The sequence below is a fragment of the Pelodiscus sinensis genome, chromosome 4, assembly GCF_049634645.1.
Source record: "Pelodiscus sinensis isolate JC-2024 chromosome 4, ASM4963464v1, whole genome shotgun sequence".
Lineage (NCBI taxonomy): Eukaryota > Metazoa > Chordata > Testudines > Trionychidae > Pelodiscus > Pelodiscus sinensis.
In genome coordinates, this window is record NC_134714.1 from 16,663,382 (window position 1) to 16,683,573 (window position 20,192).

The window sequence follows — 20,192 nt, forward strand, 5'->3', positions numbered from 1 at the left end:
CTGGGAGAGCTACCACTGAGCTCCATTGGGATTTGGACTTGGATAGTGCTTTGGTTGCACTGCACAGTATTTTAGTTAATGGTAAAATACTGCTCCTTTCTGGCATGATTGGCAGAATCAAAACAGTCTTTTAGCAGGAAGGCCAGGGAATAAAGAGCCGAGGCTTAGATTGGCCACTAGCTATTTCCAGAGGGTGTGGCTGGAGGATCTGATTAGGTGGGGTACTTTAATTTCCTTGGAGAGAATTCCAAATGACTGTGGGCTCTGGGGAATATTCAAAATATATTGAAAATAGGCAGACAGAAAACAGCCCAATGGATCCAAAGCAGAGTGATGAATTTAGAGATGATACCTTCTTTCTGTGTACTTCAAACTTCCACAATACATATTTTGTGCTCTCTCTCTCCACCGACCTTGTTTTAATTAGACGTCTGCTACAAGAAAAGCAGATTAATTATGCTGGCAGCAAAAGCACAAGGAAGTATGCAGTTATTTTTCTTTGGTTTCCAGGCAGCTATTCTAACATGAGTGGGCATTAAGGATAAATCACTAAAGGCATGTCTGCACTAGGAAATTATTTCCAAATACCTACATTCAAAATAATAACTCCTGAAATAACTATTTTGAAATAAGCTTATTCCCTGAGGAAAGCAGAAGTATAGATTTCAAAGTAACCAGATTTTGAAGTAGTGTGGACGCTTCACTTATTTTTAAATAAGGGGGTTATTTCAAAATAACTGCCTAGTGTAGACTAGAGCCATGTTGTGAAACTCATGTGCTCCTTCTCTTGTTATACAGAGAGAACAGTTTAGCTCTAGGCTTGACTGGTCAAAGTGCTCAAGCTGCAGAGTAGCAATAGTGATTATCATATTTTGCTATATCCTTGAACTTCCTGATGCAACAGAACTGTTGGGCTTTTCACCTTCTATTTTAGTTAACTGTCCGTGTTCCCTCCCACTTCCATGGCATAGTGAACTTTGGGCCATTGTATCTCTTCTAAAATTTTCCTGCCAGAGAATTTAAATTGCTTTCTCATCAAGTTCCTCTTCCTGGGAACATTTGTAATTGCCTGCTGCCACTGACCTCTAACATCCCAGCTGGTCCTCCTTTGTCCTACACCACTCAGCCTTCTAACACACTTGAATTACAGCATGTGCTCTTGGCCTTGCTTCAATCTGCTTTTCACTCTATCGGCCTGAATGTTTCTACTGCAGCACCATCGTCTCTGTCGCTTTCCTGCCTCCACTAACCAGTTAGAGTCTAGTCCAGCCGTCTTCACTCAAACAAATCTCTCATAAAAGCTCTGGGAGGATTACCTGAGTAAGGCTGGCAGGCTTGGCCCTAAGCAGACCTGCATGGGATCTGGATTTGAAAGGATCACACCCAAAGTTTGTTGATCACTGTTCCTAGCTCTACAACAGGCCAAACCCTTTCCAAGCTGTTCAGGTCTGGATTTGTTCATATGTCCCAAGAGGACCACAACCTTCACACCTGGCAGGCAATTCAAACCCACTCACCTACCGATCCCGTCTTGTCACTACACATCTCTCTACCTCGAACCCCAGAACTCTCTGACCCCGTCCAGCCAACCCTGGTACTCTGTGTCGCTGTATTATTACACCTGACAAACCTATCACCTGATATCCCCTACATCCCACTAACCCCATTGCCTCACAAGTCTGTCTTGCCAAGCCTGTCACCCCCATGCCCACTATCTCCCACTTCCGAACACCCCCTGGTGCCAATTTCCTTTTGTCAACTACCTCTGTCTTGCCTGGAGCGTGTCCTGAATCCGTTGCCACTGACAGCCTTGGCACACTGTGTCCCAGCAACCCCTGACTTAAATTGACAACCTCCCATTTCCCCAGATCCTGACCCACCCCTCCCAGTGCTCCCTGATTCCGCCCCATGACCCCCGGTGTTCCTTGCTTCACACACTCCATGACTGCCTGTTGTGCCAAACCCTGATCCAGCCCCACTAACCCTGCAACTGCCTGTTCTCAAGCTCTGAGCCCCCCGACCCTGCTCAGACACCCTCAGATCCGCTGCCCCCTGAGACAGAAGCAGAAGCTGCGCTGCACCTGGCTCCATAACCACTGACCCACTGCACCCCATCCCCTATTTCCCTTTGCCCCCCAACCCCTGCCCTACCTCAGCCCCAACCCCCCTCCTTAACCCCTAGCCCCAACCCAGCCCCCTGCTCCCCAACACCTAACACCCTTTGACCCCCCACCCCTATGCCCTTTGACCCTTTAACCTCTGACCCCTACAGCCTATGCCAGCACCCTCTTGTCCCATGACCCTACCACACCCTCAGCCAACACCCCTTTTGCCCTTTGGCACCACGCCACCCTCGCACTCCCCAGAGTGAGGCTGCACCCTCTAGGAAGCATGGTCGTTAAGGCCGCATGGGCAATGGGGAGCAGCCATTGGCAGCACACTTGCTCCCTCCTCCTTCACACGCCCTTCCTCCCCAAGCGTCCTTACCCGTAGAGGCGGGGGAAGAGCGTGGAGTCCTGGCTAGGCCACCATTTTAGCTGGGTGGGAGAGAGGAAGCGGAGGGAGGGAGGCGCTTTCTGCTCCGCCTCCTCCTGCCACTGCCTCAGCCCCCAGTGCTGCTGCCGGGTAAAATCAGCCGCTGCGGCCCAGCAGCCAGAGGTTCGCAGCCCAGCACTGGTCCACGGACCAGCAATTGGGAACTGTTGCACTACATGTTTCTTGCAGACATCACAATCCAAATATCTCTATATTTTTAATAATCGAATACCTCGTTACTATTACTCTCTCTTCTTAATAACTGGGGTCCCCTGCCCAGGAGGGATATCCTCTCCCACTGGCATCATCTGTAAGGACAGTCCCAGCTCTGGGATCATTTCCCTCCACTGCACCTTGATGTTGTCCTTCCCCAAGATTTTCATTCCTCTCAATAGCACTGAGGCTGGGGCTGAGACTGCTCTATTGTGTTCCGGTTTATTCAGTGCAATAAAACTAGCTAGACCCTGCTCTGCTTCTGGACTTCTACCTGCATTATCTTTACTCTTGCTGACAGCTTAAATCCTGATGCATGCAGCTATTGAATCAGACTAATTAAGCAGTACACCACAATAACATTGGGTGTACAAGGAAGTTTAGCATCTGATTTTAATCACAGATAACCAAGATATTTATAGAGTGGAATTTATCACATAATTCATCCAATGCGAATTTCCCACTTTGTGTCAGTAGTGAAAGATGGAAAGAAATGCATCAGACATCAAATAAATCCAACAAAAAAACCCTTGTTCTTCCTGTTCAAAACCCCTGTCCCGCTCCCGAACGTGAAAGTTGGAAAAGATGAAGTTAAGAATTCGGGCCTAGATGCCCTAGATGAGATAAAGCTGAATATGAAGTACAGAAGACACACATAGTAAAGGACAGTCTCTGCCCCGGTCTACAGTCTGAACAGACAAAGGAAATATTATTCTTCCCATTTTACAGAGGAAGACCTGAGGCAAGGAGAATGCAAGTGACTTTCCAAAGGTTGAAAAGGAACTCTGTGGCAGAATTAACCCTTTGGTGCTTAGCCCAGGCACTCATGCCATCATGACACACTATGTTAGTAATAACTGCATCATGTCACTGTAGCTGAACTCTGTGCAGCCCAGCCCAGTAATGTAGGCACTCAAGCCCTGCTCAGCATCAAGAGTAGAGTGCGAACCTACCGAACAGAATTTATAATAGTGATGCTTGGACTGAGGCTCACAAACCACGAGTGGTTCTTTAATGGGTCTCCTGAGGCCGTTCAGAGACGACATTAAAGCACTGTGCGATCGCATCATTAACCAGTCAGGGTGCTTTTACTATGTTACTAACCCATTGCAACTGATACAATAATAATACTCAGTCAGTCATTTTGCTCTGGGAGAATAATATTTATAGAAATCGAAGCAGGGGGCAACAGGATTTTTTGGTCCCTGGGCAATGGAAGGTGCAGGGCCTCAGACTGAAGGGGCGGGGCTGGGGGCAGTCATCCTGCAATGCCTCCACGACCACACTACACTCCTCCACCCGCCAAACTTCTAAGCCACCTGGAGTATACAACTCCAGGCTCCGGTGGTGATATAAAGGGACCAGGGCTCCAGCAGTCATCACTGCCACAGTAGCGGTGACAGAAACTGACAGCCCCGGGCCCTATAGAATCTTGAATACTGCATATACATGGGGTCGCCTCATCTCTAAACAGATATACTGGCATTGGAAAAGGTTCATAAATGGGCAACAAAAATGATTAGGGGTTTGCAATGGGTCCCATATAGAGAGATTCAAAAGACTATGACAGCGGTCTATAAAATGTGCGGAAAAAGTGAATAAGGAAAAGTTACGTACTTGTTCCCAGAACATAAGAACTAGACGTCATCAAATGAAATTAATAGGTAGCAGGTTTAAAACAGACAAAAGGAAGTTTTTTTGTTCACACAGCGCATAGTTGGCTTGTGGAACTCCTTGCCAGAGGAAGTTGTGAAGACCAGGACTTTAACAGGGTTCAAGAAAGAACTAGATACATTCATGGAGGTTACGTCCATCAATGGCTATTAGCCAGGATGGGTAGGAATGGTGTCCCTGGCCTCTGTCAGAGGCTTGCAATGGGTGACAAGAGAGGGATTGCTTGATGATTCCCTGTTCTGTTCACTCTCTCTGGGGTATCTGGCATTGGCCACTGCTGGAAGACAGAATACTGGGCTAGATGGATCTTTGGTCTGACCCAGTCTGGCTGTTCTTATGCTGGGCCCCAGGGCAACTGCCCTCTCTGCCTCCTCCCCCCGTTGGCGAGCCTGAATCTAAATTTTCCACCCTACTGTTTAAATCTATAGTCCTATAGTAAATGACACAAGGAATTCATGCAACTGTGGCTCTTTGGGGTAACGCTGAGCTCTAATTTGGCTCCTGACCCATTGGAGTCTGAGTACATCTGGTTTACACTATTCACAAGGTGAAGATTTTGTCCACAGTGACTGGCTCATTTTGTCAGGGTCCAACCATCTGCAGTCTGATTTTCCCATCATTCTCTCTCCACTTGGCTTTAAAAAAATTGGTCTACACCAGAATCTGTTTAAAGAGGGAAAACACATCCCATTTGTATTTAATGCAAATAAATGGAATGAATCATTTTCCTTTCTTTCTGCTTCCAAAAGGCCAGATTCTGACCCTAGCAGTGGCATTGGAAGAATTTGTACAGAAGGGTATTGAAATCCATCCACCAAAACTGTAAACCATGTAATCAGGGGTGGGGAACCTCCAGCCCGCAGACCAGACTCGGCCACGTGTTCATTTCATTAGGTTTGTGGCAAGTCTGCAAGCCCCAAACTTTGGTGACCCTGCAGGGCTGGAGCGCAAGCAGGACTGGCTCATTCTGCTGTGTATGGGGGAGATGGGAGACTCCTGAGTCTCGGCTTCTCCCCATGAGGGCTGAAGCACAAGCACTGGCTGGCTAGAATGGAGCAAGACTCTGTGCCCCCTAAATGATGGTGAAGGTGGGTTTTTTTACTTGTGTGTGGCCCCCAAACTGATTTTTTAATGGGTTAGTGATGCCTGACGTTTAAAAAAAAAGAAAAAAAAAGTTCCCCACGCCTGGTTTAGGTGTTGCCCTAAACCTTATATTGCATCCCATGTGAACTACAAATAAAGATCATTTAAAGATACCCTTTGAACTGCTGCCAAAACTTGTATAAATAGCAGTTCATAACATAACCTGTTGGCTGCTGGTCTGTGAGAAGAGAATGGAAAACAAACTTACAGATTTATATTGTAAATGTTTGTTCTTGGGCAGTGACAGGTCCAGGAAAAGAAATCCAGCAATAACTGAACCTTGCTCTATAATATAGCTTTAAAAACTATAGATTTGCCAAGTTTGCCTGACAAGGTATTTAAAAGCATAATAAAAAAATATCAAGTTACTGAAATGTTTATCAGGCTTGTATGATAGCCACTTTAAGCCAAGGGTTGCTGCTACATACACAACACCCCTGGACTCTAGGAATAGTCCTGAGCAAGCAGGCTGCACGCTTTCAGAGGCAATAGGACTACAGATACACACTTCCTGGACGTGGTGATTTGCAACGCCAGCAGAAAATAACCCCCCCTCACACCTCGCCCCAAATTCTGCTTAGTTGTGTTGGCTGGCCCAGTCTCCTGCTGGAACTGCCCCCTGAACACCTTTTTGAGAGCATGTCTAAGTGGCTATGTAGCTCTGCTTGCTCCTGCATGCCCAGTCCCTGGTCCTGACCGTGCACCCTCCCTTGTGCAGGCACACAGTCTGAGTCACAAGGCACCACCTCACCCCAAGTGCTTACCTTTGCCATTTCCAAAACAGCTCTTCCATCCAAAGAACTAAGCAAACTTGTGGGAAAAATGTGTCCTCTTCTCTGCGATCCTATTCTACTGTGAGCCTCTAGAAACAACAGGGATACAGGAAAACAGGGGGGAAAACCCATCAAGTTCCTGGCAAAAGATTTGTCTTTTAAATTCCAGAAATTGCCTTAAGTGCCCTAATTATTTTCCTCTTGCTGCACAGAAACACTTGTATCAATAGTTGAAGCATTTCAAAATAGACGACGTCCCAAATCCCTGACTACATTATGCCACAGTTTTTGCACAAGGGCTTACACGATGCAATCTTTACTTGGGCAAAAGACCCCTTGGCATTTTGTCTAGGAAAAGACTACAGCTTTTGACACCAGGCCATTTAGTTATGTCCATGGAACAACTGCTAAAACCCGCCAACCTCTCAGCTCTGGTAAGGGTGCACCGCTACAAATATGCTATTTTCATATTTTATTTAACTCAAAAGCCCTTAAAAGCCCTTTAAATAGAAACAAATATTTGAATAATTTATCCAGGTGTAATTTTGGTTTCTAGGCTGTTGCAATCAATTTAGTCGCTTGCTCCCGGACGTTGGCAGCAGCTTGTGGATTTGCAGCATTCCAGGAAGAAACAAGAACCAACACATACAAATCCTTTGACCAGGCGTACTTGAAGAGTCTGACTCTTCTTGCTCGGTGGCTTTACTGACCTTAAAAACAAGTGAGACCACAACAAAGGGAATAAGCCTCCGGATTCTTGAGGTTTGTAGAAGGGTTTGAGAAATGTGACTCCAAGGAACAACACAGCGCTTGTTAGTGGTGAGGGCAAGAACTCCACTGGCTTATTAGAATCATAGAGCTGGAAGAGACCTCACAAGGTCACCAAGTCCAGCCCCCAGCCCAAGGCAGGACCAATCTCAACTAAATCAACCCAGCCAGGCCTTTGTCAAGCCGAGACTTAAAAACCTCTAGGGATGGAGATTCCACCACCTCCCTATGTAACCCATTCCAGTGCTTCACCACCCTCCTAATGAAATAGTTTTTCCTAATATCCAACCTAGACCTCTCCAATTGTAACTTGAGCCCATTGCTCCTTGTTCTGCCATCCATCACTACTGAAAACAGCCTCTCTCCATCCTCTTTGGAACCTCCCTTCAGGAAGTTGAAGGCTGCTATCAAATCCCCCCTCACTCTTCTCTTTTGCAGACTAAACAAACCCAAATCCCTCAGCCTTTCCTCATAGGTCATGCGCTCCAGCCCCCTAATCATTTTGGTCACCCTCCACTGGACCCTCTCCAAAGCATCCACATCCTTTCTATAGCGGGGGCCCCAGAACTGAACACAATACTCCAGATGTGGCCTCACTAGAGCCGAATAATGGGGAACAGTGTTTTCCACATTCATTTCCTCAGTGGGACTGACTTTTTTTAAAAAGGTGAGAAGTGTAGGCTACCCATTAAAAGAAGGCTCTTGCAAGGAAATAGCCATTATGTGTGATAGAAAGACATTTTCCCTTCTCATTCCCTTCTCGCCTATCCACAGTCCCATCTTCCCAGAATGTAATGACCCACAGTTCCTCTTTTCCCAATTAACATCACACAAGCATTAATAAGTCTCTCCTATTCAGAAAACGGGGTGTCTGCACAACCAGCTCGGGCTCACCATGCTTAGGCTAGTGGGTTGTAAAATTGCAGCATAGCTATTTGGGCTGGAATTTGGCCTCTAGGGACCTCCAGCCTCGCAAGCTTCCAGGGCACAGGCTCCAGCCTTAGCCCGAATGTTTGCACTCCAATTGTACAGTCCCATGGCATGAACCTGTGTCAGATGATGCAGGCCAGCCACAGGTGTTTAACCTGGCACCCTAAACTCGAAAAAAAAAATCCAGAATTTGCGCTATGCAAATTGCGTATCTTATTTCGAATCTATTTCAAAATAGCTTATTTTGAAATTGAGCGCGTCTACACAGCACCAAATTTTGAAATAACGTGTTATTTAGAGCCATCCCTTAACCCTTGTGGAATGAGGGTTACCGGGATACTAAAACAGTGCACCCGTTATTTCGAAAAATACTTTGAAATGACAGGTGGCTTGTGTAGACACAGGGTAGCTATTTCGGGATACCTCTGGTATCCCGAAATAGCCAAGCAATGTAGATGTACCCAAAATGATGTGCCTGGTGGATGCTAAACTTAGCATGGTACTATGCAGTGTACAGGAATTGGGTAGTGATCCTAGATACAGCCCCCGGCTTGCCTGGATCTGGCCTCGGAGGCTCAGGGCTCCCCCCAGCATTGGGGAGCCCATGCTGGTGCTCCAGCCATTCCCGCTCCCCTGAGAGGCTGTAGCACACAAAATCTGCTAGCCTGGGCCGCCCCAAGCTCTGGTGTGTAAGAGGAATATGGGGAGTGTCTTTCTCCTTCTCAGTCCACATCGGTGACGATTTGAGGGTTTTTTCTTTGCTTCTCACTTGTGTGTGGCCCTCCGACTACTTCTTCTGTGGGTCAGTGGCCCCTGACCCAAAAACGTTTCCTCACCCCTTCTTTAAATAGTTTGTGTGCCCTCTAGAGGCCCTCATTGTCTGTTATGTTTCAGAAGCTACCAAAACCCTGCCAGAGGATCAGTGTGTACATATTGCTAGGCCTGTTGGGTGGATAGCTAGCAAACACTACTCTATGGGCACTTTTGTGCTCGTGTGGTTGTTACAAAAAGAAGAAAAGACACCCCACACTGGCAGTCACTCCAGGTAAATTCTAATCATAGAATCATAGAATCATAGAATAATAGGACTGGAAGGGACCTCAAGAGGTCATCGAGTCCAGCCCCCCGCCCTCAAGGCAGGACCAAGCTCCACCTACACCATCCCTGACAGATGTCTATCTAACCTGTTCTTAAATATCTCCAGAGAGGGAGATTCCACCACCTCCCTTGGCAATTTATTCCAATATTTGACCACCCTGACAGTTAGGAATTTTTTCCTAATGTCCAATCTAAACCTCCCTTGCTGCACTTTAAGCCCATTACTCCTTGTCCTGTCCTCAGAAACCAAGAGGAACAAATTTTCTCCTTCCTCCTTGTGACACCCTTTTAGATATTTGAAAACCGCTATCATGTCCCCCCTTAATCTTCTTTTTTCCAAACTAAACAAGCCCAGTTCATGAAGCCTGGCTTCATAGGTCATGTTCTCTAGACCTTTAATCATTCTTGTCGCTCTTCTCTGTACCCTTTCCAATTTCTCCACATCTTTCTTGAAATGTGGCGCCCAGAACTGGACACAGTACTCCAGCTGAGGCCTAACTAGTGCAGAGTAGAGCGGCAGAATGACTTCACGAGTTTTGCTTACAACACACCTGTTGATACAACCTAGAATCATATTTGCTTTTTTGGCAACAGCATCACACTGTTGACTCATATTCAACTTGTGGTCCACTATGACCCCTAGATCCCTTTCTGCCATGCTCCTTCCTAGACAGTCGCTTCCCATCTTGTATGTATGGAACTGATTGTTCCTTCCTAAGTGGAGCACTTTGCATTTCTCTTTATTAAACCTCATCCTGTTTACCTCTGACCATTTCTCTAACTTGTTAAGGTCATTTTGAATTATGTCCCTATCCTCCAAAGAAGTCGCAACCCCACCCAGTTTGGTATCATCCGCAAACTTAATAAGCGTACTCTCTATCCCAATATCTACATCATTGATGAAGATATTGAACAGTACGGGTCCCAAAACAGACCCTTGCGGAACTCCACTTGTTATCCCTTTCCAGCAGGATTTAGAACCGTTAACAACAACTCTCTGACTACGGTTATTCAGCCAATTATGCACCCACCTTATCGTGGCCCTATCTAAGTTATATTTGCCTAGTTTATCAATAAGAATATCATGCGAGACCGTATCAAATGCCTTACTAAAGTCTAGGTATATGACATCCACCGCTTCTCCCTTATCCACAAGGCTCGTTATCTTATCAAAGAAAGCTATCAGATTAGTTTGGCATGACTTGTTCTTCACAAACCCATGCTGGCTATTCCCTATCACTTTATTACCTTCCAAGTGTTTGCATAGGATTTCCTTAATTACCTGCTCCATTATCTTCCCTGGGACAGACGTTAAACTGACGGGTCTGTAGTTTCCTGGGTTGTTCTTATTCCCCTTTTTATAGATGGGCACAATATTTGCCCTTTTCCAGTCTTCTGGAATCTCCCCTGTCTGCCATGATTTTTCAAAGATCATAGCTAAAGGCTCAGATACCTCCTCTATCAGCTCCTTGAGTATCCTGGGATGCATTTCATCAGGACCTGGTGACTTGCTGACATCTAACTTTCCTAAGTGACTTTTAACTTGTTCTTTGTGAATCCTATCTTCTAAACTTACCCTCTCTCTGCTTGTATTCACTACGTTAGGCACACCTCCAGACTTCTCGGTGAAGACCGAAACAAAGAAGTCATTGAGCATCTCCGCCATTTCCAAGTTTCCTGTTACTGCTTCTCCCTCCTCACTAAGCAGTGGGCCTACCCTGTCCTTGGTCTTCCTCTTGCTTTTAATGTATTTATAAAAAGTCTTCTTGTTTCCCTTTATGCCTGTAGCTAGTTTGATCTCATTTTGTGCCTTTGCCTTTCTAATCTTGCCCCTGCATTCCCGTGTTGCTTGCCTATATTCATCCTTTGTTAGTTGTCCTAGTTTCCATTTTTTATATGACTCCTTTTTTATTTTGAGATCGTGCAAGATCTCCTTGTTAAGCCAAGCTGGTCTTTTGCCATATTTTCTATCTTTCCTACACAGCGGAATTGTTTGCTTTTGGGCCCTTAACAACGTCCCTTTGAAATACTTCCAACTCTCCTCAGTTGTTTTTCCCTTCAGTCTTGCTTCCCATGGGACCTTACCTACAAGTTCTCTGAGCTTATCAAAATCTGCCTTCCTGAAATCCATTACCTCAATTGTGCTGGTCTCCCTTCTACCTTTCCTTAAGATCATGAACTCTATTATTTCGTGATCACTGTCCCCTATACTGTCTTCCACTTTCAAGTTCTCAACTAGTTCCTCCCTATTTGTTAAAACCAAATCCAGAACAGCTTCTCCTCTGGTAGCTTTTTCAACCTTCTGAAACAGAAAGTTGTCTCCAATGCAGTCCAGAAACTTATTGGATAGCCTGTGCCTCGCTGTGTTAGTTTCCCAACATATGTCTGGATAGTTGAAGTCCCCCATCACCACCAAATCTTGGGCTTTGGATAGTTTTGTTAATTGTTTAAAAAAGGCCTCATCCACCTCTTCCACCTGGCTAGGTGGCCTGTAGTAGACTCCTAGCATGATATCACCCTCGTTTTTTACCCCTTTTAGCTTAACCCAGAGACTCTCTACACAGCTATCTCCTACATTCATCTCCACTTCAGTCCAAGTGTGTACATTTTTAATATACAAGGCAACCCCTCCTCCCTTTTTTCCCTGTCTGTCCTTCCTGAGCAAGCCGTACCCTTCCATATCAACATTCCAATCGTGCGTCCCATCCCACCAGGTTTCTGTAATACCAATGATATCATAGTTGTATTTATTGGTTAGCAATTCCAGTTCTTCCTGCTTATTACCCATACTTCTCGCATTTGTATATAGGCATCTAAGATACTGATTTGATCTTGCCTCCCTGTTGTGCCCTGACCCTCCTTTCTCCTTGCCATTATAGGCCGTAGTCCCCCCCATTTCCAACCCATCTCCCAGTCCCACACATGCAGCACTTACCTGTGGGCTTTGCTCACCTGCCCCCAACAAACCTAGTTTAAAGCCCTCCTCACAAGGTTAGCCAGTCTGTGTCCAAACAAGGCCTTCCCGCTCCTAGATTAGATCTAATCCTGGATTAGAATTCCTGGTGTTTACATTGAATCCCTCTGTGAATCGCAAACAAATCCATTAAAACCTGAACCTACTTGCTGTACTGTATTCACATGAGCAGTCCCATTGTACTACTTGGTGTGGGGAAGGTTTGCACAGTCAGAACCCCAGAGTTTCTGAGCCTGTTTTTCCATCTGGTAGATAGGGACAGTATTACTTTCCTATATAACAATGCTGATACAGAATTGTTAAAAGTGCAAAATCATATTATGATGAGCTGTCAGACAAGGGTGAAACTTATGGGTTCTCCAAGTCATGGGTGTGTTCCTCTATACAGTGCTACGTCTTTGTCTTCCTTTTGATCATAAAGCACCCATTGCATGCAATGTAGCAAGAAAATGTAATAAGTACCCGTTTTTATTGTTGTGTCATGGTTTCAGACAGAATCCTCTTGCACTTCCAAAGAGTCTCTTTCTAGGTATTATCCACCATCCGCTAAAAAATGTAAATAGCCTTTCAGCAAATGATTTCACCAATAGAATCCTTCTGCATTGAGTGAGCACAGTCTCATTTTCAGTACCACATGAAGTGACTATTAAAAAGAGCTGCATTTTTTTAACTTAAGGTTAAAAAGTAGTTTTCACTGTCTCATAATTTATCTTGCTAACGGCCAAAAATATGTAGATTGGCAAAGTCCCGAAGCACTGTGCATAATCCAGAATGCTCTGAGGAATATGTGTGTAAAATTGCTTCTGTCCCACTTGTGATCTTGAATAGATGGTCCTTGTTTTTGCATTTCTTCTGACTGAAAAGTCAATGAAAGGGCATATTTTCCTGCTAATTAGACTCCTAGAGACTTTCTTAGCTCTTTCAAGGAGGACCATTGGCCTATTTTCAACACCCTTCTAATGTCAATAACAGAGCAAAGGCTTTTTCGTCTCATGTTTTTTCTTTCTCTGCAGCTAAGAGAAGCGATTAGTGAAAAAAATCTAACTAATTTGTTCCTCTGTTAGCTTCAGAATCTTTTATTAGATTCTGATAAACAGACTTGTAAACTGCATAACCAAAATGATATCCCCCGGCACTGTGAAACATCTTACCGGAGAGACCTTACAATTAAAATCAATACAACAAAGATGGGAGAGGAAAATGAGTACAAAAAGGCCAAGTTATAACTCAAGTGTTACCCCTAACTCAATCCCTTCCCAAATCTCCAGTTAGAGTTAAGTGGTGTTTTAAGCTTATGCTATTTGGCCTGGATGGGAGGTAATTATTTTTTGCTTGAGGGGAGGGCTGATGCTGCAGCAACTCATAATGCTGTGGGTCTCAGGGGTGCTGGAATAGTTTGTACACTGGGGGTGCTGAAAGTCATTGAACCAGGCTGTAAATCCTCTATATAATGGAAACCATTTCAAGCCATGGGATGCAGAAGCACCCCTACTTCCCGCACCGTGGGATGCAACAGCCTGAGTTGTAATAACTCACCACAGCTAATACAGTCCTCCTGTGCTGCTAATCCAGTCACTCTGCATAACTCTTGTGTCACCCAGCACTGTGGCTGCTCTCAGTCAAACTGAGGACAAGTATAGAGTCCTACACTTGGGAAGGAAGAATCCCAAGCATAGTTACACACTGGGGACCAACCAGTTAAGTAGCAGTTCTGCAGAAAAGGACCTGGGGGTTACAGTGGATGAGAAGCTGGATATGAGTCAACAGTGTGCCCTTGCAGCCAAGAAGGCTAACAGCATATTAGGTTGCATTAGGAGGAGCATTGCCAGCAGATCTAGAGAAGTGGGGAGTGTAGGAGTCAGGGTTGAGATGTATAAGGGGCTCAGGGTAAAGGGTTGGGGTGTCAGAAGTCAGGGCAGGGGGCTGGGATTGTGTGGGGGCTCAGAGCAGGGAGATATAAAGGTGCAGTATTCAGGACAGGGGGCTCAGGGCAGGGGGCTCAGGGCAGCGGGCTTGGTGTGTGTAGGGGTGAGTGTGTGGGAGGCAAGGGCACCATTTTGGGGAGTGGGAGGACTGCAGCCGCACATACCGGGACTCTTTTGCTTTTCCTGCTTCCTCTGACTAGTGAGCAAGGGGAAAGTGCAGAGCCTGCTGCGTTCCTCCTGCTCCCAGATGCCCAGCTGCAGCCTCCTTTCATGCCCCCCCAAATGACAGTGGGGAGCTCACAGCTGGGACAGTCCCAGAAGGGGTAGCCCCAGCCAGCCCCTTTCACCTGCCTGCCTGGCTGCCCAGGAGCCAGATTGGGAGCATCCCGCCCCTCCCTCTGTAGCAAAGTGCCCCAGCTGGCCAGGGGCTAGGTGGTTTACTTTCACCTCTGGCATTAATGTAGCCTGCATCTGATTGTCTGGGATAGGTAATGCCGCACCCCAGGGCTACGTCTAGATTACATCCCTTTTTCGTAAAAGGGATGCAAATTAGACGTATCGCAATTGCTAATGAAGCGGGGATTTAAATCTCCCCCACTTCATTAGCATAAAAAAGGCTGTCGCTTTTTTTCGGCACGGGTGCACTTGCGGAAAATAAAGCCTTTTCTGAAAGATCTCTTAATCCCCCCTTAAAATAAGGGATAAGGGATCTTTCGGAAAAGGCTTTATTTTCCGCAAGATCCGCGTCTAGACTGGCGCTTTTTTCCAGCAAAGCTCCGTGCCGAAAAAAAGTGGCAACCATTTTTATGCTAATAAAGAGGGGGAGATTTAAATCCCCACTTCATTAGCAATTGCGATACGTCTAATTTGCATCCCTTTTACGAAAAAGGGATTCAATCTAGACATAGCCTTTGAGTTTAACATTTGTCCCCCGCTTTGGCAGGAATTGAAAGGATGCCTTGGTAGGCCTTTAGTGACTTGTCAGCTCCCAGTCAGGATATCAGAGCTGCTCCTTTATTTATCTTTTTGCCATGGGATTCTGGTTTAGAGGCAGTAGCATTTTTGCCATGGTGCCAATGACTCAGAAGGGGTCCGTATCTCTCACTTCCTCCCTTCTCGCAGCACTGGGTGGTGGAAGCGGCCCTGAGAGCAAGCCGAATATAAGAAGTAAAGAAAATGAAGCCACAGATTTATAATTGCATCCTTTGTCACAAGCACATTATGAGCCTGATGCTCAGCTCACACAAACTGAAGTCACTTCATTATAGTCAATAGATCTATGCCCATTTACACCCGCTGGAGATCTGGCCCTATATTCACCCACTGAGAGATGATGGAAACAGCAGGGTGCCATTTTTGAATACAGTTTTATTGCATTCTTTACTTGCACAGCTTTGGTCTGTCACTGTGAGTAATAAGACACAATTACATTATGTTTAGTGGTAATAGTGCAAATTTGGGGGAATTGCTTTTATTTGATCAATATTTCAATTAAGTTACTAACAGCTGGAGGGAATGCAGATCATGCAGGGCCCTGAGACTGATACAGGTGAAGAAAGGACCATAGCCAGTTGCTGATTTATGTGTTTATACCAGCAGTTTTTCTTCTGAGCCAGAAAGGTTGGATCTGTCTCGGGGATTTATTTTGCTAGTACCAATGGGAAACAGCTGGGCTGGTTGCCTGGAGAAATAGAGAAAGAAAGCTAGTCAAAATGTTAATGGTGATGTAAGTTGGAGGCCAATTAGTGATTAACATTTGTGTGCATAATAAAAAAAACCCAACCAAACACAGGCTGCGATCAGTTGCTACTCTCTTTCACTGCTTCATCTCTATAAAAAGAACTGTAGTACATAACTGGAGTTAGCTACTAACATTACATAAGTTACTCCAGTACTACAATGATGGGGTTCACAAAGAGAATTAAGCTAGTTCCTTTTTCTGATCCACCTGGAGTAAAATCCCCCTTTTCAGAAGGGACGCAATAGAAAATCCACCCAAATAGTCTTTGATAATAGGAGGAAATGGAGGGCCATGTTGTCTTCTCCTTTAATTGATATAGATCCATTGACATATGCTATATAGTTGTAGACAAGATAAGTGATCTAAATGCTTTTATTGGACCAATTTCTCTTGGTGAGAGAGACACAAGCTTTCAAGTCACATAGAGCCATTCTTCAGGCCTGCAAGGCAGGAAACCTGCACAACACTTTCAAAAGAACAATCCTGAGAGCTTCAGTTTATAATTCTGCTAGAGACTACTGGATTTATGGTTTATTACAACAATCTATGATCCACCAACCCCTTTCTTTGTCCTATGACCGCCTTGAATGGCCCCTTACAGTAATGTTCTTACTACTTATACTAAACAATCTTTTCCACCTTGCATTTAGCTGTGATGCTCAGGGTACCTTTCCCACACCCAGGAGAACTCTATTGCAACTGGTCTACACTCTTTTGCATCTGATCTACAGAGCTATGTCAGCAGAAGAACATCTCCTGCCAACAAAGCTACCACGTCTCAGGTAGGTGGATTAAACTTCATTACAAACTGATTTGCAGTATGATTAAAACCATTTAGAATTTTACGGATTCCCATAACTAGAACCGCACACCCCAAGTAAACAATAATTCCAAATGATCACACTGACATGTGTGAACCTACCAGCGGGCTGTGGAGGGGGTGACAGGGCTCAGAAGACAGAGGTGCACAGAAATCTGGTGGAAGAGGAAGATTGTAAGGAGGGAGATTATAGAGGATAATGCTATGAAAAGGGTCCCATATTTTAGTAGCTGTATCACCAGAGTAAGGCTGAGGTGAATGCCAAGAACAGATTATTTTCATACCCGACTTTTTTTCCTTCTGATTAGATTCATCCTTGTTTGTAGGGTCCTGATGTTTGCTTGGGTCCAGCTGACTGGGAGTAGGAGGGTTTTGACAACCTGTACATCACTAGTGTGGAGAAAACAATAGCAGGCCCACTGCACTCATGTCATCCAGATGCAAAGACAGCTGTGACAGTGACAAGCTGGATGCAGGAGGCAGATTGACAAGATGATTGCTGGCTACAGCATCAGTATAAATATTAAATTGCTCCAGGAGCATATGTTTGAATTTGAGGTCAAGTGTTGAAAGGCAACAGTGACAATGTCCCAGAGGACTTGTACATCTATGCATCTCATAGGATGCTTCCTAGATTGGGGAAAAAAAAAAGAACTGTAGGTTTTTGTGTGCAGTGAAGCCAGCTGACATTGTTTCTGTTTGTTTCTCCATCATGCTAGGTGCTGTACAAACACAGAACCCAAGAATGTCTTCTGCCCCCAAAAGCTCACAAGTTTAGTACAAAGCAGGGGTGGGCAATGATTTTTGATGGGGGTCCACTCCAAGAATTTGGTAAGTGGTCAAGGGCCGTGCTCTTCCGTGATATTAGCAGAGGAGGTATGGGGTCTAGGATGGAGGTTGGGTGTAGAAGGGAGCTCAGGGTAGGGGACTGGGGTGCAGGAAGGGGATGTGGGAAGATGTTTGGGTGAAGAAGGGATTGTGACCGGTGCAAGGGATTGGGGTGCAGGATCTGGGAGGTGGTATGGGTGCCAGAGAGGATTCTGACCCGGAAGAGGAGTGTAAGAGGGGATTGTGACGTGGGACAGAGGTGCAGGAAGAAGGGCAGAAGGCTTGGGGGTGAGGTTTGGGCTCTGGCTGGGAGGTACTTACCTTAGGTGGCTCCTGGGCAGTAGCCCAATGGGAGCCGCCTACCTTGCCTCCACATGTCACTCAGATTGGTCAGCTACGGAGGCCATGTGCTCTCTTTGCGCCCTTGAGGACAGCTTTCTGCATGCTGCCTGCGCCGCAAGTGCAGCCTGGGCAACTCCTATTGGCCCTCTGGGAGCTGTGAGACTGTGATGGGGGCAGGAGCAGTGCAGGAAGAGAGCACAGGGGCCCTGCAGCTGGCCGCTTTGAGCGGACTACAGGGTACGGCATGCAGGGAGTCTGCCCAAGACTCCTGCTGGGCTGCAAGACTGTGGTGGGCCAGATCCAGTTCACAGGTTCACAGGCCGTATTTTGCCTGCTCCTGGTATAGAGACAACAGTCAGGGGCCACAAGGAAACAGTGAGAAAATACATTCAATCAGCATGACACAATGATCACAGCACAAACAATGCTAAAGAAGCAGTAAAATCCAGCTGCTTTTTCTACAGCTTCTTGATGCTGCAGAGTAAGCAGGAGGACAGGACAGTGAAACACGCCCATAGCAATGAGATCTGACACTGCACACTGAGGAAGCGGTTCTGTGGAAAAAGGAGGGGCTGTTTTCCCTCAGTTGTTTGCGTTCTGAGACTACATAAGGCAGAATGGAATTGCACTCTAAGTAATAAACAGACTGAGATGAATACTGAATTTTTCTTGTTATCCCTTTTTGTGTTCACATTATAGACACTGGAATCTGGTTTGTAGACACTGGTATGAAACAGAGGCCTGAATTAACACAGAGGGTATATCCCAGCAGGCTGGCAGCTGAGCAAAGGGAAGCTGACATTGCCCATAGTTGTGTGGTGGAGAGGCCCGTCTCTCTTTCTGCTGTGAATCTAGCAACTGCCGTGAGCACTGCATTCCCTCTGGCATTGAACCCACACAGCTAATTAAAACTGGGCTATTAATCTGGGTCAGTCCAAGTATCACAAAATAGAATTTAATTTAGACTTGAGAAGAAAGTTACTTAAATACTGGGTAGCCCAGCAAATGTTTGCCCTCTCAAAGTTTGCAGGATTGGCAGCTATGGGGGCTCTGGACTTCTCGCCATCCAAAATGAAATGCATTGCATGCAGAGGGCCAGGACAGAGGGCAAGTCTAGAGTACTTTTTTTTTCCGAAAGGAGATATGCAAATTTGGTGCTAATTTGCATATCTTCTTCCGATACCTTTTTTGAAAGCATGTTTTTCGAAGGTGAAAGTAGTCTGGACGGTTTTTTGGGGGGGGGGGGGAACCCTTTTTCGAAAAACTACATAAACCTCCTTTTTTTTTTTTAGGAAGAGTGGGGGGGTTTTTTCGAAAAAACCAGACTACTTTCACTTTCAAAAAACCCGCTTTCGAAAAAGTGATCGGAAGAAGATATGCAAAATAGAACCGAATTTGCATATCTCCTTTTGAAAAAAAAATGTAGTCTAGACATGCCCAGAGTCTGAGCATTGCTTAATTCTCGAAAATAAGTTTTAGAGATTAATTTTGCCCCAGTAGAGCAGGCCCAGTGCAGGCTAGAGCTGTGCAAGCATTACCCACGCGGCCATGCTAATGTGCTGACATTGAGATTAGGAGGAAAGTGGGAACATTTTACATTATCATTCCTTACAACACCCTGGGATACTCTGATACCCACAGGGATTGTGTCAGCTAGTTCTTGGGATGTGGAGTCTTGACCTCTAGGGATTAAAATGAAAGCCAGATAGTCATTTCAGCAAGCCATGGAACAGCCATCCGACATGACAACTTTCAGGGACTATCCATGTGGGATAGGATGAAGGTCCCGTTCGTTATCTGTCAGCCTATTAATCGCCTGAATACTCTGTCACAGGCCCCTTATGCCTTATGAAAATTGGCTTATGGATATGAATTTGCATAACTCGAAGATGCTTTATGCAAAACTGTTCATGTAACAGATCAATTTTACAGTTACAATCTGCTGAATCTGTGAATCATATTTTTGTGCATGAATTATTCTTGTATGTGAAGTTAGAAATATGAAGTGTGAATCTGTTTATAGTTGGAAATGTGCTAATGAAGGCAATTAGTGATACTTCAGTTCCTTAATGACTTAATACTCAAACCAACAACCTGTAAATGGTTGTTGTTTCTCCTGTAACCCCAAATTGTGGTTAGTTAGTCCTACAAAGACATGTGACCATGCCTCCTAGTACTGGAATCCATTTTGAACCTGGTATTTTTCTGTGGGGATGAGGGTACCAAAGAAAGGATTCCTACCCAAGGTGGAAGTGTGGGGGTGGGGGGGGGAGTTTATTTAAGCCCGTGGTCCCCAACACGGTGCCCACGGGTGCCATGGCGCCCGCGGGGGCCTTTCAATGCGCCCGCCAGGTGCTCGGGGCTGGCCTGGCCCCGGGCACATGGCGCACGGGCGCTTGCGGGGGGAGCATGCTTGGCGGGGGGAGCG

General features: G+C 45.6%; 1 long non-coding RNA gene across 1 annotated transcript in view; it reads left to right on the plus strand.

Moving 5' to 3' along the window:
• LOC112547581 (uncharacterized) overlaps positions 1-18,535 on the plus strand; it is a 76,370-nt gene extending 57,835 nt beyond the window's left edge. Inside the window, exons 2-4 of the long non-coding RNA XR_003091349.2 lie at positions 16,425-16,556; positions 17,314-17,425; positions 18,229-18,535. This is a non-coding gene — a long non-coding RNA (uncharacterized LOC112547581). The remainder of the gene's footprint in view (positions 1-16,424; positions 16,557-17,313; positions 17,426-18,228) is intronic.
• The last annotated feature ends 1,657 nt before the right edge of the window (positions 18,536-20,192 follow it).